This window comes from Elephas maximus, chromosome 20 (genome assembly GCF_024166365.1).
Source record: "Elephas maximus indicus isolate mEleMax1 chromosome 20, mEleMax1 primary haplotype, whole genome shotgun sequence".
NCBI classification, from domain to species: Eukaryota; Metazoa; Chordata; class Mammalia; order Proboscidea; family Elephantidae; genus Elephas; species Elephas maximus.
Window position 1 is genome coordinate 38,460,001 of NC_064838.1, and position 25,328 is coordinate 38,485,328.

Here is a 25,328-nt window from a genome sequence, read left to right on the forward strand (position 1 = left end):
ATGAGGCTATATGGGGAGCTCCTGTCTGGAGAGGAGATGAGAAGGCAGAGGGGGACAGAAGCTGGCTGAATGGACATGGAAATACAGGGTGGAGGGAAGGAGGGTGCTGTCTCATTAGGGGGAGAGTACAAGTGTATAGCAAAGTGTATACAAATTTTTGTATGAGAGACTGACTTGATTTGTAAACTTTCACTTAAAGCACAATTTTTTCTAAAAATCCCCTGAAGTGTTCTTAAAACCAAAAACTTTGAAACTAGTAAAGAATGTCTGCTTTGAGCATTCTGCTCTTTTAAGAACTATCTAACAATCCCAGACTCAGTACCGTCGAGTAGGAGATCAAATTTACAACAGCAACTCAAAAGATAAAACAGAAACCTCAGGGGACAGTGAGTTTATAGGCAAAGAACTACTCAGAGAAGGAGGGTGAGAACGGTTGCACAACTCAATATAATCAACGTCACTGAATTGTACGAGTAGACACGGTTGAAATGGTGTATGTTTTGCTGTGTATTTTCTCAACAACATAAATAAATTTAAAAAGGAAAATGAAAGGCACAATATACCAAAACAATAGGATGCAGAGAAGGCAGTGGTCAGAGGGAAATTTAGAGCCGTAAACACCTACAGTAGAAGAGAGATCTCAAATCAATCACCTAAGTTTACAACTTGAAAAACTAGAAAAAGAAGTGCAAACCAAGCCCAAAGCTACTGGAAGAAATGAAATAACAAAGATTAGAGCAGCAATAAATGAAATTGAGAATCAAAAAACAATAGAACCAACTAAACCAGAAGTTGATTCTTTAAGACGATTCATAAAATCAACGAATCTTTAGCTAGAGTGATAAAGAAAAAGAGAGAGGAGGCGCAAATATCTAAAATTAGAAATGAAAGTGGGGACATTACAACTGACCCTATAGAAATAAAAAGGGTAAAAGACTACTACGAACAATTGTACACCAACAAATTAGATAACTTAGAGGAAATGGGTAAATTCCTAGAAACTCATAATCTTCCTACATTGATTCAAGAAGAAACAGAAAATCTCAACAGACCCATAATAAGTAAAGAGACTGAATCAGTAATCAAAAACCTACTAACAAAGAAAGTTCTGGACCATGGTTTCACTGGGGAGTTCTTCCAAACATTCAATAAATTGACTCTAATTCTTCTAATACTTTTCTAAAAAATAAGAAAAAGAAATATTAACTCATTTTATGAGACTAGCACTACACTGACACCAAAGCCAGACAAAGATACCAAAATAAACTAGACTAATATTGCTTAGACTAATGTTGCTTATGAATACAGATGCAAAAATCCTCAATACTACCAAACCAAACCCAAAAGCATATTTTAAAGATTATACACCATGATCAAGTAGAATTTACCTAAGGAATGTAATATTAGAAAATAAATCAATTTAATACTTATTAATAGAATGAAAGAAAAGAGACACATGATCATCTCAGTCAATGCAGAGAAGACATTTGACAAAATCCAAACCCTTTCATGATAAAAACACTCAACAAGCTAGGAACAGAAGGAAAATTTCTCAATCTGATAAAGGGCATTTATGAAAGCCCACAGTTAACGTCATACTCAAAGGAGAACAAGTAAGAGCTTTCCCCTTAAGATCTAGAACAAGACAAGGATGCCCACCCTCACCACTGCTGTTCAGTATTGTACTGGAAGTCCTAGCCAGACTAATTAGGTAAGAAAAAGAAACAAAACGTATTCAAATTGGGACAGAAGAAGTAAAACTACTGCTTTTTAAAGATGACATGATTCTATATACAGAAAACCTCAAAAAAAATCCCTAAGAAAGCTACTAGAGCTAATAAATGATTTTGGCAAAGTGGCAAGGTACAACATTAACACACAAAAATCAGTTGGGATTCTATGCATCAGCAATGAGCAAGCGAAAAAGGAAATTAAGGAAACAATTCCATTTACAGTAACATCTAAAAGAATAAAATACCTAGGAATAAATTTAACTAAGGAAGGTAAAAAACCTGTATACTAAAAAATATAAAACTTTACTGAAAGAAATTAAAGAAGACCTGAGTAAATAGAAAGACATTTTATGTTCATGGATTGGAAGGCTTAATAATGTTAAGATGTCATAACTACCCAATCTAGATATTCAATGTAATCACTATCAAAATCCCAATGGCCTTCTTTGCAGAAACGGAAAAATTAATCCTCAAATTTATATGGAACTGCAAGGTGCCCTTGTCATGGATTGAATTGTGTCCCCCCAAAATATGGGTCAAGTTGGCTAGGCCATGATTCCCAGTATTGTGTGGTTATCCTCCATTTTGTGATCTGATGTAACTGTACTGTGTGTTACAAATCCTAATCTCTGCCTGTGGTTAATCAGGCAGGATTAGGTTATGTTGAAGAGAATTAGGTTATATTTGTTATGTTAATGAGATAGGATTAGTTAGGGGAGGATGCAATACCTTACTCAGGTCACAGGCCTGATCCAATGTAAGGGGAGTTTCCCTGAGGTGTGGCCTGTATCACCTTTTTATCTTACGAGATAAAAGGAGAGAGAGGAGACCAGAGAAGGAGGGACCTGACCAACACCAAGAAATAAGAATCGAAAGCAGAACGCATTCTGTGGACCCAGGGTCCCTGAGCTGAGAACCTCCTAGACCTAGAGGAAGTTTGATGCCAAGACACATGTAGATATCCAAGGAATGCTGGGCGCACAGATGTTGAAAGGAAACAAGGACCTTCCTCCAGACCCAACAGAGAGAGAAAGCCTTCCACTAAAGCTGGCACTCTGAATTCCGACTTATATCCTTCTAAACTGTTGGAGACTAAATTTTTGTTTGTTATAGCCATCCACTTGTAGATTTCTGTTATAGCAGCACTAGATAACTAAGATAGACCTCAAACAGGCAAAACAATTTTTGAAAAAAAAGAAACACCAAGTAGAAGGATTTACAATTCCTGATTTCAGAACATTCTATAAAGCTAAAATAATCAAAACTGTCTGGTACTAGTAAATGATGGACATATATAACCATGGAGTAAAACTGAGAGTTCAGAAATAAATTCATATACCTATGTGCAACTAGTTTTCAACAAAAATGCTAAGTCCATTCAATGAGACAAAATCTCTTTAAAATATAGTGCAGGGACAAATGAATTTCCACATACAAAAGAATGAAGCTGGACCCATACCTCACACTATATATTCAAATTAACTCAAAATGGGCCAAGAATCTAAATGTAAGAACTAAAAAAGTATAAAACTTTTAGCAAAAAACACAGGGGTAATGCTTCAGGATCTAGTTTTGACAATAGATTCTTAGACATGACACTAAAAGCACAAGCAATAAAAGACAAAATAGGTAAACTGGATTTCATCAAAATTAAATAATTTTGTGCATCAAAGGACTTAAAAAAAATGAGGATATAACCTACAGATTAGGAGAACATTTTTGGGAACTATCCTGCTGTGCGATTAATGTCACTGAATTGTACATGTGCAATATGTTGAAATGGCAAATGTTTTGTTATAAATATTTCTGCCACAATAATTTAAAAGCAAAACAAAATGTTGCCTGAGGAAAGCAAGAAATGGGATGGAGAATTCCAATTATGAGAGCCCTACAGTGCCTTTCTTTTTTTTAATGTTTTATACTATATTATAAATTTTCCTCAGGTTAGAGGAAAATACTTGTTTTTGAGAACTTGGAGAATGATATTAAATAGGCCTATGAAAAGGCCTTCACAAAAAATAAAATTCAAAATAGTCGATTCACATGCATTTAGAATGTTTTATATCCCTAACTATATAGGAAGATAAGAAAATGACTTTTAAACCCTTAGTTGCAGCAATTCTCTAAGGACATGGACACATATCTAAAATAATATTAGTATCTTCATTTGTTCCTGAAGTATATTCTTGGCCTAAGGTCACAACTCAAATTTTCTTTTGTTAGAATGCTTTTCAGAGCTTCCAGCTTTGATTCCAAAAATGGTTTATGACAGTACAGAATTGTAAAGCCACATACAGTATGTAATAAGGAAACTGGAAAGAAGGAAGGGAGGGAGGGAGGGAAGAAAAAAAGAGAGGGAGAAAGGAAAGGAGAAAAGGAGGGAAGAAAGAAATCACAAGGGTACAAATCTTTAGAGAGAGAAAGACAGTAGAAAAATATATACTTAAAACATGCAAATATTACAAAAAAAGAGAGGCTTTTAATGTTTTCTATACTGAACATGAATGTCTTTTACAAAGATTGTTTTTTTTCTAGTTCCAATGGTAGCTAATTATTTTTTACCTGATTTTTAGGTGAACTCTCTAACACAGTAAAAAATAACTCTACCTAGCCTGGCAAAGTTACTGTGACAAAGTGAGTTACTTATCTAATGGGGAAACTGATTTTATTTCCTTCAATTAATTTTATTCAGTAAAACACTAGAGCCACAAATTCCCATAGTGATGAAAACAAGATGCAGAAGTCAAGCTTGTCTTGAATATCTGTACCAATCCACAAATCTTGCACCCTAATGGAACAAAACACACTGACAAAGAACTACGTGCAAAACATAAGGGACAGTATTACAAACTAGTAGGTAGATCCAAAGCAGGTAATTATGCTGTGCCCTAAATTCTCCTGAGCTATAATCGGATCATAGAACCTTTATTTCCTTTCTTGCAAAGCTAAACTTTAAACAATAGAAAAATAGCCTGAAACCCATCTTTATGTAGAGAAACTTAACAGAAGTTCACCTTATACTCTAAGGCCCTTCTGGGCAAGCAGTACTAGAAAGAATATATTAATCTCGCAAGTATTTACCTATTTAAACTTAATTTGATCTTATGTTTGGTAAAACATCAAAATTTATATAAAAACTATATATGACACCTTAGGAATAGAGAAAATAGACGTTTATCAGAGAAATGCTTTAAGTCATCACAATCACATCTACAATAACAAAATCAGGTAGATTGTTTTCTTCAGCTTTTTTGCATCCTTGCAGAAGATAATTAAGATTACTAGTCCCAAGTAGTAGAAAACCTAGTTACTGTTCTTTTCCCTAGAAGAATGTATCTACCATTCTTGAAAATAAGTTTAATGCTGCTGGAAAGCCTCTGGGGAGATTAAGCCAGAAAATACAGTTTAAGGTAAACTAGCTCTACACTATGGTGTTTACTGTTGTTAGTTGCCGTGGAGTTAATTCTGACTCATGGTGGTCCCATGTGTTAGAGCAGAACTGCTCCATAGGATTTTCTTGGCTGTAATCTTTTTGTGTGTGTGTGCTTTAAGTGAAAGTTTACAAATCAAGTCAGTCTCTCACACAAAAACCCATATACACCTTGCTACACACTCCCAATTACTCTCCCCCTAATGAGACAGCCTGCTCTCTCCCTCCCCTCTCTCTTTTCGTGTCCATTTCGCCAGCTTCTAACCCCCTCCACCCTCTCATCTCCCCTCCAGGAAGGAGATGCCAACCTAGTCTCAAGTGTCCACCTGATCCAAGAAGCTCACTCCTCACCAGCATCCCTCTCCAACCCACTGTCCAGTCCAATCCATGTCTGGAGAGTTGGCTTCGGGAATGGTTCCTGTCCTGGGGCAACAGAAGGTCTGGGGGCCAGGGGGCCATGACCACAGGAGTCCTTCTAGTCTCAGTCAGACCATTAAGTCTGGTCTTATGAGAATTTGGGGTCTGCATCCCACAGCTCTCCTGCTCCCTCAGGGGTTCTCTGTTGTGTTCCCTGTCAGGGCAGTCATCTGTTGCAGCTGGGCACCATCTAATTCCTCTGGTCTCAGGATTACGCAGTCTCTGGTTCATGTGGTCCTTTCTGTCTCTTGGGCTCGTAATCGTCTCGTGTCCTTGGTGTTCTTCATTCTCCTTTGATCCAAGTGGGTTGAGACCAACTGATGCATCTTAGATGCCTGCTTGCTAGCATTTAAGACCCCAGATGCTATTCTTCAAAGTGGGACGCAGAATGTTTTCCTAATAGATTTTATCATTTGGTTGTAATCTTAATAGAAGCAGAAGGCCAGGTTTTTTCTTCCACAGTACTGCTGGATGGACTTCAACCACCAACCTTTAAGTTAACAGTTGAGCATAAGCTGTTTGCGCCACCTAGGGACCTTACACTAGGGACCTACACTATGGTAACGTAGTTATTTAAATACGCATTTGTATAACTCCATACATGTATTATGGGAAACCCTGGTGGCGTAATGGTTAAGTGCTCTGGCTGCTAACCAAAGGGTCAGCAGTTTGAATCTGCCAGGCGCTCCTTGGAAACTCTATGGGGCAGTTCTACTCTGTTCTATAGGGTCGCTATGAGTTGGAATTGACTCAACAGCACTTGGTTTGGGTTTTTGGTTTTTTAATACATATTATGAGACTGTTACTAATAAACCAAGAGTGTGCATCCTAAGATTATACATGTTGTAATAAGCTTTTCTTTCACTAAAGTTCTAGAAAACATTTTCCACAGAAAATCCATATAGGGAAGGTTATGCTCATCTTCAGTTCCTCTGATGCATTGTTAAGCATCTTATAGAGAAACTTGTTCAGAAACAAATAGGTCAGAATTAGGACTTTTTTTTTTTCACTTTTATGGCCATTCATTTTGGGTTTTACATATTGTAGAAGAAAAGTACTGCAGAGATGGAAATCTTCTCAACAAATCTCAATAAATGCCAGACTATCCAATAAAAAACAAAACAGACTCAAGTTTTGACGTTTCCTAGCATATGATACTTAAACTCATCGACACAGAAGGGCTTTTGCCTCTGTGTTAACAATGAGAAAGAACAGAGTATTACAAAAACCAGGAAAGAAGAAAACCACCGCCACACCAGAGAAACTTAAGTAGGTGCTCTGTAGCCTGCAGTTATATTCACGATACTCTGCTAGTGTTGAGATTTTTCTTCTAATGGCCCCATTTCAACATATTTATACTGAAGAGGTCCTAAGTTTATTATTGGTTTACCTCTGCATGCTGAATTTTACAAAACAATCCCTTCACTCCAGAAAAAGAAAAAAAGGGGGTGGTGTCATGGATTGAATTATGCCCCCCCAAAAATGTGTGTATCAACTAGGCTGGGCCATGATTCCCGGTATTGTGTGATTTTCCTATATGTTGTAAATCCTGCCTCTAATGAGGGAGGATGGGCAGCAGTTGTGTTAGTGAGGCAGGACTCAATCTACAAGATTGGATTGTGTCTTGAGGCAATCTCTTTTGAGATATAAAAGAGAGAAGCAAGCAGAAAGACAGGAGGTTTTTCAGCCTTCCTCAAAGCTAGACAGTTCTCTTGTAAAATTTGTTCTTCTATCGAGCTAATGTCACCTTATAAATGATTATCACATTATTCAGAAATTCTTTAGAGAGAATTTATTCTAACTTTTAATTTTGGTCTAAATATGGGGTACAGGCATCCCTGTGTGTGTAGGCAAGATAATCTAGTGGGCTGCGGAAAAAAATGTTAGCACTTTCATTTATACTTTTATCACAGTCTTTTAATTTACATTTGTGTGTGGTGATACACATAATATACACGAACAATTTACATGTGCAATTTAACTACACATAAAAAATCAGAGATACGCAAAAAGGTACGGATGAATACAAGAAGTTAGAGGCCACCGGCCTAGATAGTTAACGCCCCTTCCTTTATTTTTTAAAAATAGTAGTTCACAGGGACCTTCCTATATGATTACAGATCCTCAATAGATATTAAGTATTCAGAATCAATGTGCCATCAAATAAGAATAGATCAACATTTACCATGAGAACTTACTGGCACCCATATAATCTTCAAAATATCAAACTAATAAGTAAAGCAATTTTCTTGGCAAAAGACTGCAGCTAGCGGCAGAGAAATGAATTATACTGCTCTCTCTCACGCTTATACTATGAAAGTGGCTTTTAAATAATCTACCATCATGTGTACGCATGAGCACACACACAGAGGGGTATAAAAACCTATGGAGGGGAGGAAACCTATGGAGAGACCTTTCATTATCACTCCAACCTAAATCTAAAAATTAAACCTAATTTTACTGACTATATCTGATTTAAAGGCCTAAGCTGGATTCCTCAGAATATTAAATTTGGGAGTAACCCCAAAAAGATATCAAATCCAATTTCAACAACTTGCATTTTAAAACTGTATTCATATTTTTGAAGTCAGTTTTTCAAGTATATTACTAGTAAGAGCATACTAAAACTTCTATCAAAATGTTTTAACACCGTCAGATAAAGGAAATATTACCAATCAACTATCAGTTTATCATACTGTCGTGTCTTACATGTTGCTGTGATTCTGGAAGCTATACCACCAGTATTCCAAATATCAGTAGGTTCACCCATGGTGGACAGGTTTAAGGGGAGCTTCCAGACTAAGACAAGGAAGAAGGACCTGGCGGTCTACTTCTGAAAAAATTGGCCAGTGAAAACTTTATGAATAGCAGTGGAGAAAGGGCCAGGCAGTTTTTTGTTCTGTTGTACATAGGGTCACTATGAGTTGGAATCAACTCAACAGCACCTAACAACATAATAAACTTCTATCAAAATACTTTAACACAGTCAGATATAGGAAATGTTTTAAGCTTTTTAAGAAAATGTTCATGTTGTTGTAATATTACACCAAAAACAAGGCAAGGGAACGAAGAATGAAGCTTTAGAAAGCTGCCATATCTTTAAAAAGGTAAGCCCATTTAAAGTAGGTTTCCAAAACACTTGCCAATTTTCTGTTATTCAAAACCACACAATCTTACTGTGCACAGTAAAAATTCTCAAGTTATTTACTAACGGTAAGTCTAATGATAAATTCAAAATATAGGTCAACATTTGTTAAGAACTGGTTCCATTTTCTGATTGATAATTAAAAATAAAGCTTTGGGATTATATTACTATTAGCCAAGAAAACTGCTTTAAGATACACTTTAGGTAATGAGCCAGTAGAATGCAGAAGAATCCGCCATTTCATCAAAGACTACTCAGCAGTACCAGAAGGTATCAGCAGAGGGCCTCTAGAAGTTAGGGTACTAACAATTCCTCACATCTTTCCCCAAAAAGCCACAGAATTAATCTCTGGCACCCATATTTGCAAAAAAGAACATTTAAGTTAAAATTAAATTGTCAGCATCTGATTAAGGCTCTCACTCAGAAATCAAATATGAGAACTCAAACAGGAACAACAAAATTCACCCCGAAAACCGAAAAACATTCAAATGCTTTTGAATTTATGCTTTTGAAATGACAACTTTTATATCACTATAGGACCAAATTCTCCTAAGAGCTTCAAGGATGGTGTCAGCTCTTGAGAATACTATTTTAAAAAGATCTATGTGAACTCAAAAAAGAGCATGAAATCACAGGTTCAGAATTATGATGGGGAAGCAACATTTGCTATCTTACTATCCTAAAAGAAATAAATTGCTAACAAGAATTTCTTCCTCTTAGGGCCCTAGAGACCTTCCCACATCATCACGTTCTGATTTCCTAAGAGATAATTTATTGCCGTCTCAAAAGCTAAGCCTCAGTAAGCTGGAATTCCTATTATTTTCAGATGGGAGTTATTTTTAAAAAAAAAAAAAAAAGACAATTGGATTTCACAGACTGCCACACTAATGGACACTGAAGAGAACAATGTTTGTTTTTTAAAAAGTGAGTACTCAAAAAAAAAAAAGTATCTGAACATCTAAGCATAATAAATGACTGAATTCTCAAATGTGCCACAAAACTCCTTAATTATTTTGAAGAACATCCTATACATGAAATGCTACTATAAATACAAAGTAAGGGAAATTAGGTGCTGAAGCATGCGGTGTTGAGGATGAGAAATACTCCAAGTGACATTCTGCATTATCTTTAACATTATATTAAAAGAAGGCAGAAGCTGGAAACAGCTCACTCTTAAAAGTGACTATTTTATTCTGGAGCCATGAAGGTGGACGGATGAACCCTGAAACTGCTGACCTGAGATAATCTTTAAACCTTAATCCAAAAATATCCCCTGAAGCCATCTTAAAACCCAAGAGTTGTTCAGCTTAACTAGTAAAAAAGGTCTGCCTTGAGCATTATGCAATTTTTAAGAACATCTATATAGGATCAAATTTACAACAGCAACTGGAAAGATTAGATAGGAATCTTAGTGGGTTCATGTTAATGAGGGAAGAACAACACAGGAGGAGAGAATGGCTGTACAACCTGAAGATTGTAATCAATGTCGCTAAATTGTAAATGTAGAAACAACTGAACTGGCTTATGTTTTGCTGTGCGTATTCTCAGCAACAAAATTAATAAAATTTAGAAGAAAAAAGTAACTATTTTAGAAACGAGAGAAATTCTCCAGACGTCTTTTTTCCCTAACATTCCCAAAATCCCTAAACATCTATATTCTTAAACCACTGCATGTAAAAATTTCAAATGCTCCGAATTAAATTTTATGAGTTTCATGAAATGGAATTTAAAGATGATATAAAGAACAAGTCAGATTATAAAAAGAAGAAACAATTTCAAAACAGAGCTGTGCGTACTAAAAGAAGCAACACACAGATAGTCCCCGACTTACTACAGAATTCCAACCTGACGATTCCGTCATAAGTCAATTATGAAGTAAGTTGAATACCTTTTTTTTTTTTTAGTTTTCATTATTTCCTTTTACTATCAATATCTTTATAAATCTGATCTTTGAACATCTGCTAGTGAACACCTGAGAATGATAACATCAGCGAATTACGCACTGCAACATTGAATGTAGCACATATTACTATCAATAAGATGTACAAAAAAAAAGACAGTCTTAAGTACAGTCATAACTTGAATATGTCATAAATTGGGGACTACCTGTAGTACCTTAGAATTAGGAAAGTGATAGCTCCGCTCTGGTCACTGCTGTAACCGTATCTGTGCATTGTATTCTGTTTGGAGGACTACAATTTAAAAGGAATACTGAAGACCTAGAATAGTCAGAACTGATGAACAAACATAACTAAGTATTCAAAATTATGGCATAAAAGAACATTCCAGAGAAGTAGAAATCATTAACCTGGATAAGAAAATACTCAGGAGAGAGGCACACTGTGCTTTAAATATGTGAAGGCACTTCATGTCTATAAAGGCATTACATATTCTCATCAGTCCTACATGGAGAAATATATGGCACCAGATTTTAGTTTAACATGTTAAACTTTTCTAACAGAGGCATCCACAAGTAGAATGGGCTGCTTTGGGAAATTCTGATAGGCCAGACAACTATTTGGGGAGAATGTTACAGAGCTGAATAAGATCAACTTAGAAGTTGCTCTCAATCTAAAATTTTGTGTTAATGAAAGGCTCAAACGGAGAAGTGGAACTTTCTTAAGACAATGCTCCAGCACTCTTGTCTTATTCCTCCAGATGATTACAGCAACTTGGCATGTGGGGGAGAGGGCAGAGAATTTAAAATAATCACTACTGTTGTTTGCTGTGGAGCCAATTTCAATTCATAATCACTCCATGTGACAGTTCTATACTGGTTTTCTAGGCTGTAATCTTTATGGGAGCAGACCACCAGATTTTTTCTCCTGTAGAGCGGCTGTGGGTTCAAACCTCTGACCTTTTGGTTGGCAGCCAAGCACTTAACCATTGCACCACTAAGCCCTTTAATCACTGCTACTAACTACCAGAATACCTGCCAGTCAGATTACGGTGGAAAGAAAGATAAATCAGTCAATTATCTTTCACTTCTTACTTTTAAGCACTGTTTGGAGGCCAGTAAACTGTGGTGACTTCTTAGCAATTTCAGTGTGGCTTTTTGCTGTTGTTGAGAATATACGCAGCAAAATATACACCAATACAACAGTTTATACATGTACAATTCAGTGACACTGATTACATTCTTCGAGTTGTGCAACCATTTTCACCCTCCTTTTTGTGAGTTGTTCCTTCCCCCATTAACATAAACTCACTGCCCCCTAAGGTTCCTATCTAATCTTTCAAGTTGCTGTCGTCACTTTGATCCCATAGAGATAGTTCTTAAAAGAGCATAATGCTCAAGACAGACATTTTGTACTAGCTTAGCTAAACAATGGTTTGGTTTTAAAAAGACTTCAGGGGATATTTTCAGTATAAATTTTAAAGATTATCTCAACACAATACTTTCAGGGGTTCATCCAGCCCACATGGCTCCAGAAAGTCCAGAGTCCATGAAAATCTGCAGTTCTGTTCTACATATTCCCCCTTTTAATCACTGTGGCTTTTTGATAACAGATATAGAAAGCAGTGAGGAATACTTTTTTTTTTTTTAAATCCAAGTTTCTACTTTATTAGTTTTTACTTTAAGAGTTGATTATTGGGTCTCAAATCTTGCTTCACTAAGATCAACTGTTTATTTTTTTACATGTTTTAGAAAAATTAGTCTACATAGATGGTATTTTCCTAGTTAGTAATCTAGCTCCTTCTAACACTTTCTATACTCTCTACCTTTATGTTACACTCCTCACACTGAATATATTATAAAAAATATCAATATTGAGGAACTTGTGCTATAGTAGAATAAGTGAAGGACTTGGAGTTAGCCACTTACTAGCTCTCTAGTCTTAAGAAAGTTCTTAAATTTGCCTAAGTCCTAATTACCTCACTAGTTAAAAGGGGACTGCAATTACCACAAAAGGCTGACATGCAAATTAAATTACATAATACATATGAAAAAAGTTCTGGCACACATTAGATACTCAACAAACATTGAATACGAGCCCATACAATAATTTTAAAACAAATTCACTTCAAAAAAAAATTCTTGCAAAGAATACTACCAACTACATGATAAAGGTTCTCAATTATTGAATGGGTCATTAAAATTCAACATTTCCAGGGCCAGTTTCTTGGTTTATTAAGGCAATATGAAAGATAACAAAGGGGTGGCTCATCCCCCTTCAGCCCCCTTTGTTATCGATCTGTAATTCTGCAACATTATGTTGTGAATAGTGTAAGATTTAATTATGGGCTCTCTTTTCCACCCAACCTGCAACCTCACAATGCAGAAGTATCTCCAGGGAGATTGCTTATTTAACTGGCCATCTCACCAAATATAAAAGGCCTCATTTTAGGCATAGTAAGTAATTACTCTTTTTTTGCCCATTATTTTGTTTCAACATCAGAGAATCCAGAATCTCATTGCTCATATTTTAATAATGAAAGGAATTAAAATAACCATAGGGAATCATCACAGTATTTTATTTCCATTGCCACCCAACTGAAAAAACTGACACAAGTTTTAAAACGTAATAACATAAGAAACCAAACAATAGTAATGATGAAATCAGCCTTTGTCACTGTAACTCAGGCTTCTGCCCTCACTCAAACAAGCTGATCGAGGAAGCCAGTGTTTGATAGGAAGAAAAACTTTCTTTTCTCCTTTTCTTGTTCCCTGCTTGACAGAACTGATATTCTTCAAATTTCTGACATGGGCAACAGAGCACTGGACATGGAATCAGAGGGAATCCAGGAATCTGGTCTTGGCATCCCTCATAATTTGCTGTATACCCTCGAGCAAGTTATAACTTTCTGGGCCTATAAAACAAGAAGTTCGATTAGGATTCTCTCTTAAGGTTTAACTATTTACAAGTCTTGCTAGATACTTGGCAAGAGCCAGTGGTCTACTGGCTGAAAATAATTTATGTTACAAGGCACTCATTTTGTAACCCAAAGATTTTGAATTCTTAACTTCCTCTTCACTACAATTTTGAAAACTGGGTCAGGTCTCCTTACCCAGGTAAGATGTTTCTATGATAAGATAAAGTGTACTTATAAGTTCTTCATAAACATTTGACTTGATTTTTGGCTGGAGATATTGATATAAGTCAATAAATCCTTGCTAATTCTCTTTACAAAAATACTTGCCATAAAATTAATTTTTATAATACATTATTTCATATATTTAAAATGATTCTATTTAGGAAAAAGATTTTTTGAGGTGTCCATCCAGACATAAAATTACAGACACATATTAATGCATAATATTTATTGCAACCCTGAAGTATAAAAGTTCAAAACTGAAATCCAGCCTGTTCCTACTGACCAACAGGATCACAGGTCATGACGACATAACATCAAAATAAATCAATTTTTAACAAATACTAAGTCTAGTATTACCTTGCTAGGCTTAGTAAGTATAACTAACTTGCCGGAATTGGCTACGTTTTTTGAGATAAAATGTTGTACTGTGATCCTTGAAGAAAAACCAATCTGTTCTAGTAATAACCTTATGTAATACATGATTTTGCTATCTACCTACCTATCTAGTTACTGTCTTTGTAAGTTAATTGTCACAAGGCAAGACCTTTTATCAGTATTCTGGATAAATCAAATAATGGCCTTTAGATGCCAAAATTCTCCTCCCCACTCCTGAGATTCAAGGCTGCTGTAAAAAAAAAAAAAAAAAGTACCCCCAAATTCCTTGTGAATAAAAGGGGAAAAGAGAAGTTAGGCCACACAATGTATTCTTTTAGGGGTTAAATTACCATAAAGTCTATGATTACTTTATAGTGTAAAGGAAAAGTAGGTTAAGTTTAACTTAAAGAGTGAACTCTACTTTGTATTGAGCCTTCAACAAAGCAGCTACTGCTTCTAGGCAAAAAGAAAGTAGCTGAGATTAAAAAAAAAAAAAAAAAAAACACTTTAAAAAGCATCCCTATGATGACAAACCTTGCATAAGAAATTTACCAAGGCTCAAGAACACTGTTATCCATACCTTCAATTTTATTCTTAGATCAACAATATTAAATGTCTATATAAGATCATTAAGGAGAATCAAAATATCTTTTGGGCCACTATATGAACATTTATACTACATGTTAAAGGAAACTGGAAGCAGCAATCGGGTCTTGCTTTTATAAAGTGCATTTAAAGAAGAGTAACTAAATTTAAAGTCAAAATATTTATTCCCACTTTGCTAGTCTCATATTTTTTATTATAATATTTTACTGTGTTTTTGGTGAAAGTTTATATACCAAATTAGGTTCCTATTGAATAATTTCTATATATATATTATTCAGTGACATTGGTCACATTTTTCACAATGTATCAACATTCTCTAGTCCCACATTAGGAACTGCCTGGAAGACATTCACTTGACATTAACTGTCACCCACCCAACTGACACATAATATATATACATAAACTAAAGATCTTTATTGATTGTCATCAAAAAAACATAATTTTTTTAACCATTTGGTGAAAAAATGGACACTATTATCTTACTGGCCATCTCCCAAGCAATACTTTGGAGTTTTCGATTTTTTTTTTACCTTTAATATTTTTGTTCTAACATTGTTATTAAATCCCACTTTCTCTTCTATTGTCTATTCCATTTTCATAATTACCAATTCAGTTCAATATTTACAAGGAGCACCTACCACTATTTTATCATAGTCACTGTGCTTTATCTATCCCATATCCTAATGACCTCCTGTACTAGTTCTCAAATTATAGGGGCCCTGGTGGCACAGTGGTTAAGAGCTCAGGCTACTAATCAAAAGGTCAGCAGTTCGAATTCACCAGCCACTCCTTGGAAACCCCATGGGGCAGTTTTACTCTGTCCTATAGGGTCACTATGAGTCAGAATCAACTTGACTGCAGCAGGTTTTTATCAATGTCCTGTCAGCTACACAATCGCCTCACTTCCCCCTATGGATCCTGGCCCAGGGCTACCACCTGGTGGCCAGCAATAGGAATTATCCTTCCCACAACCTCATTTTTTTTTAGACCAAGCTTTCTGGTTTTGCTCATAGATCAACTAATTCAATCTTAGAGATCTCCCCTCAGATGAAGACATTCATCTTCTTCAAGCCCTATCCTCCTGTCTCTACTTTCCAAATATAGCCAGACACTTCAAAAAAGTCCCTTTCTGTCTGTACTGTAAGAAAACTCCCCTAATAAAGTTATATTAGGCTTTTCCTGAATTCATCTGTAAGCAGGAATATGACTCAGTGAGTTTTAAAGTGAAATGAGTCTTAATAGAGAACGAGGATCCCTAACCTCGGACTTTCCCTTCAGAAACTACACTTTGCCATTTCTCTCTAATTAAGCTTACACTTTCTTATCAGAATTTGTGGCAAGACATCTCACTCATTGTTACTGCTTTATACAGGTACAAAAAAAAAATACCTGTTATATAATAGCAGGTATTTCACTACGTAGTTACCACTGTAACAGTGCAACAGTATATACAATATTTCAACTAGTTTGGGAGGAAAGGACCTTTTAGGCTAGCCTGGGAATCTGCAACCACTTCTACCACTGAAATTCAAAAGTACTTTTCCCACAGAAACAAACAATTGAATGTTGTTTTATAAATTGGTAGGCTGCCTATACTACATGACAGTAGCTTAACACCCTAACTCTTTTAAAAGGATTTTAAAAAATGCTTAGTTGATTTTTTTCCTATTTTATTGCATCTTGAGCATGAGTATTCAAAAAAAAAAACTAACATCTGATTTTCAACATGAAACCCCCTCTTTCAAAAATCTACAAGGGCTATTTCTAATCACATCCTTAAAATGATTTAGTTTCAAAGGCATATTGCTAAATCAAAGACTTCTCTCCTACACTGAAGATTTTTTAAATCAGCTATATATAATCATACACTCTTTTGATCTTATTACTCATTACTAGTTCTTATACTGGTTAGGTCCCAAAGTCCTACAGGGGCTATAAAGACAACTGATACATGATCCTAGCTCTCCAGTGGCTCACAATTAGGGGTTTTGTTTGTTTTGTTTCTTCTTTTTTTTAAAGCACGTCTCAACTATTTTGAAACTTGGAATTTGCATGTACTGTACTGTGTTGTCTTACGATGGAGAAGATCTACACTGATTGAGCCTCATACTCCTCAGACATTCTCCAAGGAGCACCTTCTCTATAAAAACAAACCCACTGCCCTCAAGTTGGCTCTAACTCATGGTGACTCCATGTGTGTCTGAGTAGGGCTGTGCCGCATAGTGTTTTCAATGGCTGGTTTTTTGGAAGTAGATCACCAGGTCTTTCTCTCAAGGTGCCTCTGGGTTAGCAGCTAAGTGTGTTAATTGTCTGTACCACCTAAGGACTCCCCTTTTAAGTCCACTGTCAGTAACTTTAGCCCATACTTAGCTCTCCCTTCTCTGGACTTCTACTGCCCTTACTTTCTGTATCATCTGACTTATATTGTTTTCTATCAAAGCTTTTAAATTGCTGAGAATGGACTATAAATGTGCTGTAGATATCGATCATCTTAGCTCTCCAGGTGACCTGGAAGAAGCTAGGGTACTGGCTGGATCAACAGACTCAGCGGTGAACAATTCATCAGTTTACCCTGGCATGCTGTACAAATATTTTAATTTTCTGTGTGCCATGAAAAATACTGGGAAGCATAGTAAATTTAATTGATGGCATTTTCAAATTAGAAGTAACATTTAATATTATTTGGTACAATGGCCTCATCTTGAAAATGAAGGAAATGAATACTATACAGTTTATTTAAGGTCAAACTGATATTTAATGACAGAAACAGGATTAGACTATAAAGCCACAAGCTTCTAACTTCTGGTCTTGGTCATATCACACCACTCTGCTTCTTTAATTGCCACTATTTAAATGTGCCTCCTCCACAAGCCTGTAAAGTCTCTGAGAATAAGCTATAACATGATTTATACGTATCTCTTACATCTCTCAAAATGCTGATACCCAGTTTAGGGGTACTTAAGAGATACTTTGGATTGGATACAATATCTGAAACAATGGACTCAAACATATCAAGGATCACGAAGGTGCGGGACAGGCAACTTTTCATTCTATTGTACATAAGGTCGCCATGAGTCAGGAGCAAACTCTACATCAACTAATAAGACATACTTAGTTACTGATGGGGTAAAAAGCTGTTATAAAGAAATGTCTCATTCAATGATGACAACTCAGATTTACGTATTTAGAAATTTTTCTGAATACCATAAATATCTGTGTGTGTTCATACATGCACATACATACAAAAAATAGAATGTAAGAAAAGAACAAATACACTTCAGGAGAAAGGGTCACCTCACCTGAAACTACACCTTAGAACAGTCAACTTAACATGATTATTCTGAAAGCTACAGATAAGCATATGAGGTAAAAACTGTTAACAATTGAACCAAATAACAGAAGTTTAAATAATACACACAGATCAAATTCTCATTAGTAAGAACTGTTTCAGGCATTGCTCCTCACCTATCTGGCATATCTGGTCACCTGTGACCTCTCTGACCTCATCTCTTACTACTATCCCTCTTGCTCACTCTGCTTTACAATACTGGTCTCCTTGCTAGTCCTTTAACATGCCAGGTAGGCTCTCACCTTAGGGTTACTTCATCTGCTTGGAATATTCACCCCCCAGTCAGCCACATGGCTAACTCCTTCATTTCCTTCCAGTCTTTACTCAAAATACCACCTTGTCAAAGAGGTCTATCCTTACCATCCTATTTCACACTGCAACTCACCCCTACCACACACACTCCTGATCTCTTACTCTGCTCTAATTTTTTTCTTTTTTCCATAGTACTTACCACCTTCTAACATAACATTCATTATTACCTCTATCATATGTTGTCTGTCTCCCTCAATGCACAGTAAACTCCACAGGGGCAGAAATCTTTGGTTCTCTGATGTATCCCAACTACCTGGAACATTGCCTAGCACATAAAATAGTAAGTACTTAATAAATACTGATGGATGAGTGAATAAAAGTCTACTCCAAAAATTTATCAATGTACATTTTCAAACTCATTAGACATCCTTTCTTGCCCCCCATGTCTATTTACTACTTACTCCCTAATTCACTGGACAAACCAAGGGCATTAAGTATTTTAAAAAAACCCAAACCCATTGCTGCGAAGTCGATTCCAGCTCATAGCGACCCTACAGGACAGAGTAGAACTGCCCCATTGGGATACCAAGGAGCACCTGGTGGATTTGAACTGCCAACCTTTTTCTAAGCAGCCAAACTCTTAACCACTTGGCCACCAGGGTTTCCATAAGCATAGTGATTTATACATACATATATATATACACACACACACACACACAAATATGTTCTTTCATATACATACAAACACACATACATACATATTACCTTTGTTATCTAGTGCTGCTGTAACAAAAATACCCCTAAGTGGTTCAATTTAACAAATTTATTTTCTCACAGTTTAGGAGGCCACAAGTCCAAATTCAGGGTGCTGACTTAAGGGGAAGGCCCTGCAAGGAAGTCCTTGCCTCTCCTGAGCTTCTGCTCCTGGGCAATCTTCATGTGGCTTGGCATCTCTATTACCTGCCCCCTCCCCCCCATCTCTGCTTCTTTAGCTTGCTAGTTTAATCTCTTTTATATCTCAAAAGAGAAAGACTCAAAATACATCCCACATTAATCCTGTCTCATTAACATAACAAAGACAACCCATTCCCAAATGGTATTACAACCACAGACATAGAGGCTAGGATTTACAACACGTATTTTGGGGGGACACAATTAAATTCATAACACATATATACATAGATGCTGTAAAACTAGCAAAATGCTGTGCTTATCTCTAACCTAATCTAGGTCTAGCTCCTTGGTACTAACCCATGCATTGCTTTTAGGTGCCATGGAGTTGTCTGACTCATAGTGACCCCGTGTGACAGAGTAGAGCAGGAAGGCTGTAATCTTAATGCTTAACAGGAGCAGATTGCTAGGTCTTTTCTTCTACATTGCTGCTGGGTGGGTTCAAATTGCAAAACTTAACTATAGTGCCACCAGAGCTTCTTGTCTACCCTCTGGGTTACGGAAAATAGAAACAGAAGCAGTCTTGTTGGTGGGAAGGAAGTACTTCCTCTTTTCTTTCGTGGCCCTCTTGAATATATGTGATCACTTCTGTACCTTCAGCCTCATCCAAGTACACTGGGTTCCAGGCTCTGTAATTATATTTACTTTGCCCACCTTAACCAGGCATTCACCTTGCAGACTCATTATGCCGTAGCGCTATCCAGCTGGAATTTCTTTCCATGATATACGACATTTAGTACATTTCCACATATAGCCACACCACAATCACCCTTTCCCCTTCCTAGAGCAGAGAGAGTCTTTGGGAAATACTTTTTTTTTTTTAATTGTGCTTTAAGTGAAAATTTACAAATCAAGTCTCTCATACAAAAATTTATATACACCTTGCTATATACTCCTAGTTGCTCTCCCCCTAATAAAACAGCACACTCCTTCCCTCCGTTCTCTATTTTCTTGTCCATTTGGCCAGCTTCTGACCCTCGCTGCCCTCTCATCTCCCCTCCAGACAGGAGATGCTAACATAGTCTCATGTGTCTACTTGATCCAAGAAACTCACTCTTCACCGTTATCATTTTCTATCCCATAGTCCAGTCCAATCCCTGTCTGAAGAGTTGGCTTTGGGAATGGTTCCTGTCTTGGGCTAACAGAAGGCCTGGGGACCATGACCACCAAGGTCCTTCTAGTCTCAGTCAGACCATTAAGTCTTGTATTTTTACGAGAATTTGAGGTCTACATCCCAATGCTCTCCTGCTCCCTCAGGGGTTCTCTGTTGTGTTCCCTGTCAGGGCAGTCATCAGTTGTAGCCAGGCACCATCTAGTTCTTCTGGTCTCAGGCTGATGTAGTCTCTGGTTTATGTGGCCCCTTCTGTCTCTTGGGCTCATAATTACCTTGTGTCTTTGGTGTCCTTCATCCTCCTTTGCTCCAGGTGGGTTGAGACCAACTGATGCATCTTAGATGGCTGCTTGCTAGCATTTAAGACTCCAGATGCCACTCTCCGAAGCGGGATGCAGAATGTTTTCTTAATAGATTTTATTATGCCAATTGACTTAGGTGTCCCCTGAAACCATGGTCCTCAAACCCCTGCCCCTACTAAAGCATAGTAGCATAGTGATATTTTCTAATCACAAATTTGATGTTGTCCCTTGCTAAAACCTTTCAATGCTTCTCCATCCTCTTGGGAAAAATTCCTTAACATTGTCTACAAGCTTCTATATGACTTGGTTCCTACCTATCTCTTCAGCCTTACTTATAACACCACACCCCCAATTCCATCCCTCATACTCAGCAAACTTCCTTTGCATCTGCAGTTCCCTCCCTTCCGGTCACCAAATTACCTCTGCTTATCCTTTAGGTAATAAGCCCTGGTGGTGCAGTGGTTAAGCCCTTGGTTGCTAACTAAAAGGTTAGCAGTTCAAACCCACCAGCTGCTCCACAGAAGAAGGATGTGGCAGTCTGCTGCCGTAAAGATTATAGCCTGGGAAACCCTATGAGGCAGTTCTACTCTGTCCTGTAGGGTTGCTATGAGTTGGAATTGACTTGACGGCAAAAGACTCCTTTAGATATGTCACTTCCTTAGAAATGTCTACCCTGGTTCTTGTAGCACTGGTTGCAGTTGAAAGTTTAGATTTGTTTGAGTGATTATTTGCTTAATATGTGTCTCCATTCAACTATAAACTTCATAAGAGTAAGGACTATAAAGACTATACCTGTTTTTGCTCATCATGGTATTCACATTGCCTAACACATATTATATATTCAAAATATATTTGCTGAATGAATGACTGAATGGAAGTATAAACCAAGATACAGAAATATGAAAAACTTTGGAGGAGGAATAAAAAGTATAGGAAAGGAATGTTTGTTGCTGGACTATAATGTATAAAGCAGGAAGTGGCATGAAGTAAAATTCAAGAAGTCAGCATGGGCTAAATCATGTAACGTTTTGTATATCCTGTTAGGAAGAACTATCTTTATCTCTCCAGCAATGTGGAACCTGTGAAGGGTTTTTAAGCAAAGGAAATGACATGATCTGTTCTGCATTTTAGACAGTTCTCTCAGACTGTTGGCACTGTGGAGAAAGGATTTGAAAGGGCAATGAGACGGATGAAGGCCCAAACTAGGGCAATGATTTAGGAATGGAATATAGGGCCAACCATGGGGACCAAATGACTGAGGAGCTTCCAGGGTCAGGATAACTCTAAAGTTGTCAATTAAGATCGAATGAGATCATTAATGTCAAAGTGCTTTATAAGTACTTCACACATTACTTTCCTTTATAAGTATACATCTTGCCTTTCCTGATAGATTATAAAAATCTTGAGAGCTGGGATCAAGTGTTATGAATCTTTATATTCATGACAGCATTTTTCAGAATGTTTTGCATATAATAGGCATTCATAAGTTTGATTAAGTAAGTTGAATAGATGATATGAGACGAAAAGGAGAGCCAAGTTTATACCCCTATCTCACTCCAAAAAGGATCTGAGGCCACTAACATGCATGCTTATTTGCCACTCCAACTCTACTTACTATCCCACCAGTATATTTTTTTTTTCCTTGCTTGTGTCATTCCCTGATTAGATATTACCCCTCTCCCACAACCACATACTCATATATCTATCTAAATCCTACTTCTCCTACAAGATTCAACTCAAAGCACCATCTCCTATTCCATTAAACCCTTTATTCACTTCAACCCCAAATGATCTTTCTCTTCTCAACTTGTCTACATAATTTATCATATAGATCTGCATTATATTGTTTCCACATCTCCAACTAGACTATAATTTCACTAAGTCTAGGATCAAAGAGGAGCCCTGGTGGCACAGTGGTTAAGAGCTCAACTGCTAATCAAAAGGTCGGCAATTCAAAGCCACCAGCCACTCCTTGGAAACCCTACACTCCGTCCTATAGGGTCGCTATGAGTCGGAATCAACTTGACGGCACGTAAAAACAAGAAGTTGGATCAAAAAGTTTTCAGATACCCTGGAAAACTTTAAATGTAAATCACAGGTATGACAGAAAAAAATCTTATATGGTGGTCATTGTTTTTTAATCTATCAGAGGAATCTGAGATAAAATCATCTTTAATATAAAATACTAACACTGAACTTTCATAAATTAAATGTCATTAGTAGATTATTTCTGTCATATATTTACCAATGAAGTTAACATTTTAAAGTGCAAGAAGAAAAACAGATGAAATCCCTGTACCTTCTTTTTTATCTCTCAAGTACTTAGACCAATGTTCAATACATAAGAGTGGAGAGGCAGTATGGTGCAGTGGACAAAAGCAGCCTTTGAAGTCAGATGGTGCCTGGCACACAGAATTTACTAAAAAATATCTGATCAAAAAAAATGAATGACTTAGATTTACCATTTCAGCTTTTAAGCATTCTAGTTGTAAAACCATGCACACACACATTAACTTCTCTGTGCCTCTGCTGTGTCATCTGTTAAAAGGAGCAAATACAATCTATCTTACCAAAATATAAGGCTGTTTTAGAATTAATGAGACAATTATGTAAAGTGTTTAAACACACTGCTGCCATATAATAAACACATAATAAATGTAGCTATCACACAATAAATAGCAGCTATCATTACCATCGGAGTCCTTGCCTGGTGCAAACAGTTAATATGCTTGGCTGCTAACCAAAAGGTTGGAGGTTCAGGTCTCCCAAAGGCATTTGCCAATCTACTTCCAAAAAATCAGCCATTGAAAACCTTATGGAGCACAGTTCTACTTTGACACACATGGGGTCATCATGAATCAGAGTAGACTCCATGGCAACTGGTGATTGTGATGATTATTATAACCACTACCAGTGGATACCACTAAAAAAAAGTTGCTGCGGAGTCAATTCTGACTCAAAGTAATTCACGTGTTTCAGCGTAGAACTGCACTCCATAGGGTTTTCAAGGCTGTGGCCTTTTGGAAGCAGATCACCAGGCCTTTCTTTCAAGGCACATCGGGGTGGGTTCGAACCACCAATCTTTTGATTAGCAGTCAAGTTTTTAACCATTTGTGCCCCCTAGGGACTCATTTATGTCCTTTGTCATTAGGAAAATATAAATTAGAAAACCTCAACATGAGGCCACTACACACACACCAGAATGGCTAAAATTAAAAAGACTAACAATGGCAAATGTTGACAAGGATGTGGAACAACTGGAACTTTCATACACTGCTGCTAAGAACCCAAAATGATAGAGCCATTTTATAAGTTAATATACACTCATCATATAATGCACAGAAATGAAAATGTCTCTACACAAAGACCTATATTCAAAAGTTCACAGCAGTTTAATTCATTATAGCCAGAAACTAGAAACAACCTAAATGTCCACCAACTGATGAATGGATAAACAAATGGATATACAATGGAACACTACTCAGCAATAAAAGGAACAAATTATCAAGACATGTAACAACATGGTTGAATCTCAAAACCCATTATGCTAAGTGAAAGAAGTCAAACACAAAAGACTACATACTGTATGATTCCATTTATATGAAATTCTAAAAAGGCAAAACTATAGTGATAGAAAGCAGATCAGGGGTTATCTGGGACTAGGATTTGGGGAAGAAGGAACTGACTGCAGCAAAGGGACATGAGGGATTATTCTGCGGTGATGGAAATGTTCTGTATCATGACTATTGTTACATGACTACACTTTTCAAAACTAATCAAATTGTACACTTAAAGTTTGTGAATTTTATCAAGTCTATGCCAATTAAACCAAAAACAAAAACCAAACCCCACCATCAAGTCGATTATGAATCACAGCGATCCTATAGGACAGGGTAGAACTGCCCGAAAGGGTCTCCAAGGCTGTAAATCTTTATGGAAGCAGACTGCCACATCCTTCTCCTGCACAGCAGCTGGTGGGTTTGAACTGCTGACCTTCCAGTTAGCAGCCAGGCGCTTACCACTGCACTACCAAGGCTCCTTATATGCCAATTAAGTCAACAAAAAAACATTAGAGACAGAACAAACAAGTTATCACTTAGCTCTTTTTCTACAGAAATTTCCCAAAACATTACAAATGCATCCAATATGCTTTACTTATACTTTTCCTTTTTAACATAAAAGCCTGTAATCCTAGAATCATTATTAACACATTTCATAATCTTCTCTGGTAAAGACTGAGCAGGTGAAGACACGTTATATGGTTGCACCGTTGGTCTTTATCACCAGCTAAGTTGCGTAATCAATAACCAAATATCTTTTTTACTTCAAAGATAACTATTGTGCTCATAGATACATGCCACTCTTCCTCTTTTGGACTTTTAAAATTTTAATTTATGTCATTATTCTGACAGGTTTAATTTCTTAATTAAAGTGATTAACTGCTCATTACCAGTTTGATTGCTCTTAATATCACATTTAGGTGGGAGAGGTTTAAAGGTACAAGATTCAATATTTAGATTTCTGGCAAGTTAATATGCAATAAAATAAACTTAATTGTGCCAGAACCAGACACAGAATGAAAGTGATTTAACTATCATAAAAGCCTTAGGGAATACATAA

At 36.7% G+C, this 25,328-nt stretch overlaps 1 protein-coding gene across 3 annotated transcripts in view; it reads right to left on the reverse strand.

Annotated features, from left to right (window-relative positions):
• Positions 1-25,328, reverse strand: part of TMCC1 (transmembrane and coiled-coil domain family 1) — a 247,828-nt gene that overhangs the window by 159,207 nt on the left and 63,293 nt on the right. The gene's annotated exons all lie outside the window — the stretch shown is intronic.